At 42.4% G+C, this 13196-nt stretch overlaps 1 protein-coding gene across 2 annotated transcripts in view; it reads left to right on the top strand.

The window, feature by feature from the left end:
- Positions 1–13196, top strand: part of CNTNAP5 (contactin associated protein family member 5) — a 296701-nt gene that overhangs the window by 119293 nt on the left and 164212 nt on the right. The window lies entirely within an intron of this gene.

The raw sequence follows: 13196 nt of genomic DNA, 5'->3' as shown, positions 1-13196 counted from the left end.
TGCATATACAGGCAAAATTTACATCTCAGAGTCAGAATGTGAAACCACCTCCTTCTTGGATCACTAACAGAAAGTTACTTTATTTGTGCTGTAGTTTAGAGAACATTGTGAGCTTCAAAGCCTACTGATGATGATTTTTTGGTGTGGTTGGAAACTTAATGGGCAGACATGCATTTGGAAAACTTTGCAGATATGCCTGCAGAGATGTTGCAAAAGCTTGTCTTACTCTATTTCGGGAGGAAGAGAAGTGGTTTCTTTAAGTTGCTTTAGTGTCCTGAAGATTAACTTAATGTGGTTCAACGATGGACCCAAATATGAAAGTGGAATGACAAGACTCAAATATAGGATGCTGCAAGTATTACAGTAATGGTCTTGTAGGAGGAAGCTATGTCAATTAGATTTAACCCTCCTGTGGTAAGAGAGAGGTCTGTGTGACTCACTAGGCCAAGACTATGGCAGATGCACACGAACATGGTTTCACTGCCCTGCAGGGTGCGGTAATGTTTTATACCGATACAGGGTGTAACTCATGTGTATCAACACAGCAGAATTTGCAGTTTAACAAGGCATGGTTGAAAAAGTCTACAGAACTATATGGGCAAAAACATGTAATTTTTTTTCCTAATTTGCAATTACCTGGTGTTTTTGTAAGCACAGTATATCAAACCTTAGAAACAATCACTGCTGTTAGTATTTTTTGTAGCCTTATGTTTGTGTACTTTATGATGATGGTATTGCTGAGAGAAGAACTTGAGCAAGGTAAACTGCACAGTGAGATCAGTCTGCAGTGCCTTTTTATGATGTAAACTTTATCTTGGCTATGATGTCAATGTTCTCCTATTCAAAGGAGAAAAAAATACAGAATTGTAGAATAGTTTGGGTTGGAAGGGACCTTTAAAGGTCATCTAGTCCAACCCCCCTGCAATAAGCAGGGACATTTCAACTACGTCAGGGTGCTCAGAGCCCCATCCAACCTGACCCTGAACGTTTCCAAGGACAGGGCATCTACCACCTCTATGAGCAATCTGTTCCAGTGTTTCACCACGCTCATGGTAAAAAAAAAATATTCTTTGTATTATCTAGTCTGAATCTGCCCTCTTAGTTTAAAACCATTCCTTCTTGTCCTATTGCAGCAGGCCCTGCTAAAAAAGTCTGCTTCCATCTTTCTTATAAGCCCTGTTCAAGCATTGAAAGGCTTAGGGTCTCCCCAGCGCCTTCTATTATACCCCAACTCTCTCAGCCTTCCCTTACAGAAGAGGTGTCCCATTCCTCTGATAATTTTTGTGGCTCTCCTCTGGACCCACTCCAACAGGCTCACAGCTTTCCTGTGCTGAGGGCTCCAGAGATGAGCACAGTACTGCAGGTGGGATCTTACCGGAGCAGAGCAGAGGGGCAGAATCACCTCCCTTAGCCTGCTGGCCATGCTGCTTTTTATGCAGCCCAGGATACGGTTGGCTTTCTGTGCTGCGAGCACACATTGTCAACTCATGTCCAGCTGTTCATCCACCAGGATCCTCAAGTCCTTCTTGGCAGGGCTGCTCTCAATGCCTTCATCCCTCAGCCTGTATTGATATCAGAGGTTGCCCCAACCCAGGTGCAGGACTGTGCAGTTAGCCTTGTTGAACTTCATGAAGTTCACATGGACCCACTCCTTGAGCTTTCCAGGGTCCCCCTGCATGACATCCCATCCCTCAGACGCATCAATCACACCACTCAGCTTGGTGTTGTCTGCAAACAACTGATGGTGCACTCGATTCTGCAGTCTTTTTCATTGATGAAGTTTTTAAACAATACAGAAGGACCCTTGAGGGACACCACTTGCCACTGATATCTCCATCTAGACATGGAGCCATTGACCAATACTCTCTGTATATGGCTATCCAACCAATTCCCCATCCACCGAACGGTCCAGCCATCAAATTGATATCTCCAATACAGAGAGAAGGATGTTGTGGGGGACCATGTCAAAGGCCTTGCAGAAGTCCAGATAGATGTCATCTATCGCCTTTCCCTTGTGCACTGACGTAACAGCTGCATCATAGAAGGTTACTAGATTGGTCAGGCAGAACCTGCTTCTGGTTGAAGCCGTGCTGGCTGTCTTGAATCACCTCCCTGTCCTCCATATGCCTTAGTATAGCTTCTAGGACAATCCGTTTCATTATCTTCCGAGCCACAGAGATGAGGCTGGCAGGTCAGTAGTTCCCAGGGTCCTCCTTTCCATCCTTTTTAAAAATGGGTGCAACTTCACCTGACTGCCATGACTTTTCAAATATCATGGAGAAATTCCCTTAGGACTCTTGAGATGCATTGCACCAGGTCCCATACACATATGTATGTTCAGGTTCCTCAGGTGGTCACGTACCTGATCTTTTCTTACAGTGGGAGGGACTTAACTCCTCCAGTCCCCCAAGAGGTGTGGGAGGAAAGGGTACCAGTGAAGACTGAGAAAAAAAGTTGAATACCTCATCCTTCTCCTCATCTGTAGTCACAGTTTGCCAGCCTTGCTTATTGAGGGAGGTGCGCTTTCTTTGACCTTCCTTTTCTGGCTGACATACCTGTAGAAGCCTTTATTATTTCTTCATTGCATCCCTTGCCAAGTTCAGCTCCACCTGTGCCTTGGTCTTCCTGACCCCATCCCTACACAACCGGGCAATGTCCCTATACTCTTCCCAGGATACCTGTCCCTGCTTCCACTGCCCGTGCATTTCCCTCTTGCCCTTTAGTTTGACCAGCAGGTCTTGACTCATCCACGTTGGCCTCTTGCCTTGCTTTCCTGATTTTTCTACACCTGGGGATTGAGAGCTCTTGCACTCTATGGAAAGAATCCTTAAAGATCTGCCAGCTCTGTTCTGCTCCCTTGTCCCTGAGGGCAGTTTCCCTGGGAGTCCTATCGATCAATTTCTTGAATAGCTGGAAGTTTGCTTTCCTAAAATTCAGGGTCCTGACCCATATCCCACAGGACTGCCAACTCCGGCAGTGCATTATCACTTCAGCCCAGGCTGCCTCCAAGCTTAATGTCACCAAATATCTGACTTGCATAGGTGACCAACAGGTCCAGTATTGCATCCCCTCTGGTAGGGCTGTGTACTGTCTGGCTTAAGAAGTTATCCTCAATTATTCCGTGAGTCTCCTGGATTGCCTACAGCTTGCCGTGCTACTTTTCCAGCAGATGTCAGGATGGTTGAAGTTGGGCTTCATTGCCACCCACATGGAAGAGCAGTAATGAGTAACAGTCTGAGGGCCATACAAGGCTAGGAAGCTCCCTGATGATGTTTTTAACCTGGCCCCCAGGGAGGCAGCAGGCTTCCCTAAGAGGAGGGTCTGTCTGGCATATTGGAGCCTCTGTTCCCCTCAGAAGGGGGTCACCAACAACAAGAGCCTGCCTTTTTCTTTCTTTTGGAGGTCATTGTGATACTGGAGGTAGGCCTTTCTGACTTCAGCAACACCTCTGGTGTAGATGGACCATGATCCATATGACTGGCCTTCCACATGCAGAGCCTCATACCTGCTGTACAGAGGCACCTGGGAAGGAAAAATGCGCAAGGACAGGGTTCACCTGCTGCCCCAAGTGTGGACTTGCCTCCATTCACTCCTTTCCTTTAAGCCACTGCCTTCAGCCTGGTGGGGGGAGAATACAGGGTCCCCTTGATCTTGATCTTGTTTTTTTTTCTGGTCCCTGTTCCCGTTTCTGCCTCAGGGAGGGCAAAGCACGGTTCCACCAGTCTTTCTCCTGCTCAGTCTCCCTGATGGTCTTTAACTTTTCTACTTCCTCTCGTAGTTCTGCCACAGGCTGAGCAGATTGTCCACCTGGTCATACCTCACACAGCGGTTCTTACTATTGCCATTTGGTTCCAGTGAAAGGCTCTGGCACACCCTGCAGCCCAGGACCTGGATGGCTGCACGTTTTTGTGGGAGCTCTGTCTGGGTTGCCACATCCATTCTGGTGAATGCAGATGACATAGATGTGTGGTGCAGAAGAGGGTATATAGCAAAAAATATGTGTGTATGCATGTGCATTTCAGTGCATTATAAGACACTGGAGGAAATCAAGCCTACCTATTAATCTTCTTCCACAGGATATTACTTTACTGATCCAAATGAAAATGCCGTCAAACTTCATAACAGGGAAATAATGTAAGATAATGAAGCACAATATTCATCTGATGTCACTGTTGCATGGAATAACTAACACCTCTCTGGTGTCATCTTGCTGGATCTGTCTGGCAAGTTATAACCAGAGAAATACCAAGTGTACAGCACTAGCTATTTAAACACACTTTGATGTAGCTAAATACAGGGAAGGTTCCCAGAGTTCCCCAACATTGCCAGACAAAAACACATTCGCTGCATTGTTAATCCCACTAATTTAATGTAAAGCATGAAGGTCTGCATGAGGTTTATGTGGAACAGTTGAAATCTGTGAGTAGAGTTGGCAGTGGAAAGAGCAGTTTCAGTCTGTTGGCTAAGGTTAATCTAGTCAAGGTACTGGGGAAATATTTATCCTTGCTGTGATACAGCTTAAAATACTATCTATATGTAGGATTGCCTTTAAGATAAAGTGCAGAAGGCTGAGCAGAAACAGGAATTAGCTGCTGACTTTTAGCTTAGACTTGTAATTTACGGGTTTAATTTTGCTGCTTCTTGCTTCCATTATTATTAATTTATGTAGCAGTGATGATGATAATAACAGTGATAACAGCTTCACCTCCAGGTTCTCCAAAGACAGAGCTGACTCTAAAAACTAAAGATGGGGATCAATTCTCCATCACTGAGATGCAACTGTGTGAGATGCCATATCACATATGCATGCAAAGAATGTCTCGGTAGGGTAAGGAAATTGCACTTGTTTCATTGCTGGGAAGAAGAAGGGCAGCCTGCCCAACTACAGATTGGATCAGACACTTGGATTACATCTGAATGAGTAAACAGAAGAAGATGGGGATCATTTTCTAGTCCTGAGGTCGAGTGATGTAGCTTGTACATTATCCATTTGGTAAATTCTCCTTTCTTCAAAAGAGATCACCATAGCCAAGTTGCCTTGGTCTCTGATGGATAGAATATTTCAGACTTTGCCAAGGTATAGTCTGGCAGACCTTGGAAACAGATTAACACTAATTCAAGCTGTTTGAAGATCAACTGTCCATTCCAGTGTAGAAAGCCAGCATTTTGGAGGGGCTGCTGACCAAAACAAGAAAATAATTTACAATATTTTAAAGGTAAATTGGAACAGGAGAAAAAGAAAAAAGAAGCACAAAGAATGCAAAAGTTCTGCAGTATTTTGCTTCATTTGCTTTGATCTAAATAAATATGTTTCATTGTCCTGAAGGGACCCAAGAAGCTTCATGTTTTTAATGTCATCGTCATTAAACTGATTTGTTCTGGATTGATAGAGACCTGTTTAAAACAAAATATTACATAGATTTTCTTAATGGATTTTCTTTATTTTTTTTAAATGTTTTCTTTTGCAAAATATTTTTATAGTGTAAAAATTATGGGTTTATTGGAAAGTCTGTGAATAGTTCCACTAACTGTTAGCAGAAGGATAATAAACAACATCCTTCATGTAAATGTGGTTTACCTTAGGCAGTCATCTATCTGAGGCTAATGATTTTGTTAACAGTATTTGTTCCTGTATTTGGAAAGTAACTAACCAGAGAGAAAGGTGTACGTTCAGGGTAATGGTGTAGATTAGAAACAAGTAACCTTCCCACTTGAGTACATCATTCAAAGAAGTGATGAAGTAGACCCTGTCACATTACTGCATCTTATCTTCCCTGGACTACCGTGCTGCACAGAGAAACTGCCAGTAGCTCGGAGGTGACTTAACTAATGCTCAGGAGCCCAGGTGGACATTGGATTGCTGAGGCGCAGCAGGGAGCCCCTCTATAGGTCACAAATGTAATGCATATTTCCCAGTAGGACTCCTGCTTTATAACCCATACTGCAGCCATTCATTTTAATTCTTATTGTATAGGGAAGTTAAACTACCTCTTTGTAGACCATTTTTTTTTTTCTTAATTTCCCCCCATTGTGGGTAGAGGAATGAGAAGGGAAGTTGTCACTTTCTCAGATAATACGTTATGGGAGGATAATTTTGACAGGTACCTCTTGTATTCTTTTTCCCCCTGCTCCTCCCTAATAACAGCTCTGACACTGTGCCAGGGGATGTTGGTTTTGAGGTGCTTGTCAAGAATGGGTGTTTCAAAGACAAAAATGTAGCTTCTGTTAGGAAGGAAGAAAAGAAACAATCAGAATAGAGGCTTCTCTTTCTGAAGGTAGGATACGCTTTAGACTAGCTAGAGTCAAAGTGTTCAACCTGGAAGGGAAAACATGAGCCTGGAAACAAGCTCATCAGCTCAGAAGGTTGTTAACCAGAAATGACTGGTTACCTTTTGTCATGAAGACCATGGTGCATTAACAGGAAAGGCAGACATGAAGTAGGAAGAGATGCTCAGAGGCAAGTGATGTCCTAAGAGGACACATCCTGCCCTCCAGCTTCTAGTCACTGGACCAGGCTGGCAGCTGTTTCCTCTTGGGCTCAGACTGAAATCTTAAATTGGTGGAAAAGGCTCCCATTAACTCTCCAGAGCAGGCAAGTTTCTTGTACTTGAAGTAAAAAATTTACTTCATTTTTAGAGATTGAAAGAAAACTGAAAGAAGATTTAACTTGCCTCTTGAGAAAGACAAGGGAGAAAACACAATGCATAGGTTTGTCGTCCATATGTCTAATGTGGCTGCATGGTAGGTGAGAACAAAGTTCTAAACCACAGCTCTTTAAGGAGCTGAGCAGTTCTCCTTGTCATCCTTTCCTTCTCCCTGTGGTCTGACACCCTCTAATAGCAAAAGGATTTTTAAGGCCACATGCTGAAAGAGGGCAAGTCCCAGGGGCTAGCTCTTAATGTGAACCCCTGTGCCGGAGAGCTGCTCTTAACGCACCCACCAAGTCAGGTGGAGCTTTTAGCAGCTCCCAGTATGGATATGGGGCGACTGAGATGACAGCAAAGCCATTTCACTCTGTTTCTTTATGACAAGTTGTTAACAGTTCCAGTTTGATGTGCTGGGCAGGACTTCCATTACATCAGCAAAACAACACTTTTCACTGTTGACATGCACAGTATGTGGGAAAGGTGAAATGTAAAAAGAACATTTAGATTTTGAAGTTGTATTTTTTCTTCCACATTTCTTTCTCTCTTGTGCTTTTTTTTGTTACATCTTTGTTTAACCTCTTGTGTGTGTGTGTGCGGGGGGGTTAATGTCCCTTTATATTTTAAAGCCAGGCTGAGATGAAGGGGGGATTTTCTAGAATTGCCTGAACTGACAGTTGCTTTTGTTTCACAGCTGAAACTAAATGGATTTTTTAATTTTCACTGTTACAAAAAGTCACGAAAAGCCCATCCAGGCCCAAGGTGTTGCTAGCAGGCACTGATGTGGTATAATCAGTCTGTGAAAAAAACACGTTGTAGCATCCCATTAAAATCAGAAGCTGCTGAATTTCCATATGGTGCATTTGTGGCTGTATTGTGTCCTTGTCATGGTAGCATTCAGTTTCTTTCCACACATACAAGCAGAGGTGCAGGACCCCTACCATAACTTAGTTCTGACTGGTTTCCCCCAAACCTGAATTTAACACCTACACTCGGTAGCCCTACTGAGTTGCATCCCAGGTAACGCAAACTTGAGCAGAACTGAAATTTTATTGCCTTTGGAGAAGATAAAAACTATGGCCGAGTCAGAGTTTATTTCAACCTAGAAAATGTGAAAAGGTAGGCAGTATTTTCTCTTTCCTGTTTCAGATTTTCATGTTGTTTCTTAGCTGGAAATTCATGTTTTCTTTAAAGTGCATGTACACTCAAATATTTGAGGTGATCCTGGGAGGCATACACCAGGAAGCATGTTCTGTACCACAGTGCTAGCTCCTAGCCTTGTGATCTTTCTTATTCTAGTAAGGAAGTTTAAAAAGGAGAATTATATTGTTTTACTGTAAGTATTACAGTTTTGGGATTTACGACAGGCTTAGCTGCTTTTTATCTCACTTTTTTTCCTTCACTAAGCTGCTGGATAGCTTGAATTAAGTGCGCTCCCGTCCTTATTTCTTTAGGCACTGGAGGCAGCATACTGTGATGTCATGGGTAAGATTTGAAGGTGGAGTGCTCTCTTCTGTGCTTGTATTTCTTTCGGTGAAGGTTGAAATGTTGTACATTGCTAACATCTGTGTTATGTGCCCTCTGCACATTTATAATCTGATATTTTTTTTCCCTCAGCTCAGTTCATCACAGTGACTTTGGCAGAAACGAGTATTCAATACTTCTTAAAATATCTCCCCTAGAAGGCAGTTAACCTCAGGTCTGCCTGCCCACCGTTCAGGACTGATTGTGCTTATGCTGCCGCTTGCATGCTCGTTTTGAACCCATCCCATTACCTGCCTAACAAAGTGGGAGACCAAAATATATTCAGGAGAGTCGTTATAGGAACCGCCTTCTGCAGCTCTGTAAATAAGTTGCCATTTGCTGTGCAGAGTGTGCATGCAGGGGAGGCCGAGATAAAGTCCGGTGTTTGATGCTATCTGTTGAATTGATTAGGCTTTCATGAGCAGACACTTTTCTTGCACCCAATTTCCACTTGACTGTCTAAAGGTGGAGACCAGTCTAAGAGTTTGGCTGCAGGGTATCTAAAGTTTAGCACATCAGATCTTACTGGTATGATCTGGCATAGATCTGAATTAATAAATGAGGTAGAGAAACAAATGTGTGTCTGCAGGGTTATTAAACAAGTGTCATATTTTGCCACATTTGTGTGACATTTTTCTGAACTGCCCTTGAACATCTTTTGTGTTTCCCCTGAATGGGAGTTGTATAAACAGGCCATTCATTGAATTGTTGTTTCTCCTGAGGGAGTCATACATCCAAATTCCCCAAATTCCAGGTAATGACCATGGTTTTGAGATTTAAATTTCTTTTGAAAGTTGTATTTCTCATCTAAATAGGAATTCTATTTTGTTTCACCTCGTTATAACCCATGAACCAGGTGGGTTGAGCATTGGGAAAAGCATTGCATCCTCTGGCTCTTACTCTTCCCTTCAAAGAGGCAGCACTGGGCTGGTCACACCCTGCCTCAAACCAGTGCTGCTGTTCTCACCTCACCTCTTTGCACCAGTGGGGACCTGCCTTTGCTGGCTCATTAAAAAAAGAAGTCATAAAGTATTACTGTGGTGCCATGGTGTGTGTCACAGCAGGGCACCACATAGCCAGGCGTCATGAAATGAGGTTGGTCTGAGAGGCTGCCCTGCCTGTGGCAAGCTGTTAACCTTGCAGTCAATGGCACTAGGGAAAAGCTTGTGCCTTCAAGAAGCTGGTGGCAATATTTGGCGCTAATGGAGCTTTTTGATTTATAAGCCCCATAGAATGCCAGAAGCAGAATTTCCCAGGTAAATCATCAGTCTGTTGTGTTCATAGGGCTTGTAAGAAACCGCAGATTTCAGTGCTAAGATCCCTCCCAGAGCAACTGTGTAGCATGGGAAATGGCATGCTGGTGCTTTGTTTTCTTTGTTAGTTTGTCGTTTTGTTCCTGCAAATTAATCCTTATCAACAACAACTTGTAATAGAGGCTGTTTCTCAAGAGGAAGTATTTCTGCCATTCTCACCAGTAAGTTTACTGTTAATCAATATTTGAACCTCCAGGGCTATGAAATTTGGTACTGCATCCTTGTTTCATCTTCTTTAATGGATGGATTATTTCTGTGTCAGCTGTGGATCTAAGTTTTCAAGTGACCATCCATGGCAATTGGTGTTATTCAATCAATGGTCTACAGCCCACAGGTGGTCCATAAGACATCAGAAGGTGATCTGCACAGCAGTGAGAGTTGGAAGCAAAAATCAAAGCAATCCTAAAGGCATACACAGTGACACCCCACAGTTAACAGCAAACAGTGATGTGCCAGCTGCATGCTAGATCATTTCGTAGGCAAGATTGATGGGCCTGTGGGGTTTTTTTGCCAAAAAAACCCCCAACTTTATTGGGTATTTGGTTATCTGAAAAGCCTGAGAAACACTGCTGTAAGGGCTGTATTAGACTTTTGAAGGGTTTATTTTTACCAATATGACTGTTTCAATGTGGGAAGGATGTTTTTACATATTTGCACATCAGGTTTGGAGCCAACTGATTTGGAGGCTGTATGGTAGGTAATTCTGGCTCTTCCTTGAGGTGTCATGAAAGAAATTATCTAGCACAGATGCTTGCGGGTGGGCATCTGGGTTTGCTTGCGGACAGTGGGGTACAGCCGTCTGTTTTACCTGGCAAACCCACAAAGCTCTGTTGACTGCACAGGCAGACCCTGAAGCATGCTGTGCACACCCTGTGCCTGGAGGCAGAGGACTGCCTCTGTGCGTGTGAGCAGCAGTGATGCTCCCGTGTGCTGTGCTTGGGCATGCAGCTTGCACAAGCTTTGCGAAAAACGGCTTTACAGGTTTGCTCTGCAAGAGAGGTGTCAAGACTCCCCTTACCAACAGTTACAGGTAGTTGTGAACTGCCTCTACAGTTTTCCAGCAGCCGCGAGGGCCCACTGATCACAGCATGCCACTGTGTGCCAGTGTGGGCTGCGTTCCTACCTGCTTTCCAAGCAGGAATGTGTGGGCAGCTTAGCACACAGCTGTGTTCACAAATCACCAAGTTCCCATTACTTTGTAATTGCAAGGAGATATTTCTAGAGGTGCTGTGCTTTTCAGCTTGATCTTTCTCCCAAAATGTTCTCTTTTTTATAAACCAAGAAATGATTACCTTGTGGGCCTGTGATGCAATGCACAGTACTGAGAGCCTTGTGTATGAGAGCTTTGTGAGAAAACGCCACCACCGACCCTTATTTCTCACAGTATTGCTGTATTAAAGGCTACTTTTTCTTTTGTATCTTAATTTTCACCTTTCGCTTGCATTCTAAGTCACTGTGTTTTAAGCTTTTCTTTGCGATTGGGAGGACTGGGAACTCTTTGCTCCCCCTCTGTTCTTTTTCTTCTTTCTTCCTTATTTCTTTCTTCTCTTATGAAAGGTGAAATTTTTACATAATCACAAGATTCCACGAAGATGAGCTTTTTAAGAAAACAATCAGAAAACAACAGTCCCCTTTATCCGTCTTGTATATCCATGAGTCTCTTAATAAAAATGTGAGCAGTACCGCAGCTCTGTGAGACTTACCCTCTCCTGACAGTTTCATTACTGAGAAGAACAGGATTTTTCATTTGTAATATAGAAGGAAAAAGCCTCTGAAATACTCTGCTGGAATTTGAATTTGGCTCCTATCTGGAGAGCAGCATGAGTAAGCCCAGGACATCTTGAAGTGCTACTTGTGGCACTCCTCAAAACATATCTGAAGGGCAAGACTGCTGAAGTGCTCTATGTGGTTAACTTTGAATTCAGATCAACAAGAATCTCCATACAAAAAAATGTAATTATATAATATAGGTGAATTAGAGAGAGGTTAGTTAAGCATTGCATAATACTTGTAAAAAACAACATATTGCGCATAAAAATTTCAGAAGAAGAGATACAGGACAGAAAAAGCTTTGTGGACAGTTAGGATAGCCAAATTATATACCTTCTCCAGCCTGATAAGCTCCTAATAAAAATAATTTAACAGATCACATGTTTTGAAAGGTGGTGCTTCGCTTCACTGAAGTAACTGGAGTTGTGAGAAATTGTTTCAGTAAATTTGTTCATTTTCAGGGGCAAGCAATGCCATCAATGAAATACACTTGCAAAGCATGTCTTAGGAATTGAGATATATGCTGTCTTTTGCAATCGTGACTGGGTGGAATATAAGGCTTATTTCATATAAGAGAGTTCGCCCAGGTTAGAGTTTTTAAGGTGAAATGAAATAAGCAATTATATGGTTTCAAAGTATTGTGCCTTAGAAAAGTTCAAGAATATTTTTTATTCAATATAGTTCTAATAAAACAATAGCATGGTACGTTTAGTAAAATAAGACGACACTGAATTTGAAGTTTTACACCATTTTTAATAACATTGGGGAAAAAGTTGGAATGCTTGCATTTAGGTAAAAAACAGTTGCTAATTAGTCCTTTTTTTTCAGAGTGGAGATGAAACCTCCAATCTCTTTAGCACCTTGTTTGGCCATTGGGAAAAAATTTTAGATCTGTTGTACTGGGATTATTCCAATTTCTGCTTGCAGTTTACAATGTGTAGGTAAATGCTGCCAGCTTTTGAATTCCAGAAGCATTTAAAACTGATACAACTTTTTGTGATGAGATTTTATACTTACAGAGAGAAGGACATCTTTTACAAATATGACCTTACTGTGTAATTTTTTTTTGTGAGTTCGGTGTTTGATTTTCATGTTTTACAAAACTATTAGCTTCAAATTTAAATCCTAGCTGAGTTATTCAAATGTTCTGAAGATTGCAGGAAGCCTATGATATTCCTAGTTTGATATACAGACTAAGGGTGTAAAGATGAATTGAAAAATTTTCAGGCAGGGTCATAGCTTGGATAGTTGTTTAAATGTTTATCTTTGAAATCCTGCAGTCATTCTTCACACATGAAAGAATTTGCTTTTGTTAAGTGATAGTTCTGAGTGGGGCCGTTAATTTTGGCTTGCAGTTGCAGGCTATTAATCAAATAGGCAAGAAAAGAAAACCTTAAATTATTATTGTGTGCAAGCTTTCACTGTCTTGGGTGCAAACATGGCCAAAATGTTGGCTCTCCCATGTACTGACTCAGGTTTTTGTCTCTTCCTGTGTCTTTCTCACTTGAGTTTTTTGTGGCGTATCTAGATCTACACTTTCCTGTTCATTTTTCAGGCACTGGCCAAACCTCGGTGCCTTGTGACTATCTTTTTCTCCTACCCTGAATGCACCAAAGGCTAAACTGGTCCCCATCCTTCACTGCACTGAAGGGACGGTGTGTATGTTAGGGGCTGATGGAATATTGTGGTGCACAGGAATATCCTTGGATTGAAGAAATTACATAGCATCTTCTGTAACATCCCCATCTATGGTCTGCTTTTGTAACTCCCTGTATACATCTCTGTGCTATGTGGAGGTGCTCTGCGTGCTGCTGTCTCCCTCCTCTCCCTCCATAAGAGACACAGCACTTAGAAGAAAACTTCAAAATCAATTTATATTATTTTGAGTAATTTATGAGACTGAGTATCAGGGAGAGGGGTAGCAGTTCACAGCCTTAATTCAGAG

The sequence above is a fragment of the Falco peregrinus genome, chromosome 8, assembly GCF_023634155.1.
Source record: "Falco peregrinus isolate bFalPer1 chromosome 8, bFalPer1.pri, whole genome shotgun sequence".
Classification (NCBI taxonomy): domain Eukaryota; kingdom Metazoa; phylum Chordata; class Aves; order Falconiformes; family Falconidae; genus Falco; species Falco peregrinus.
This window is presented reverse-complemented; position numbering and strand designations above follow the sequence as displayed.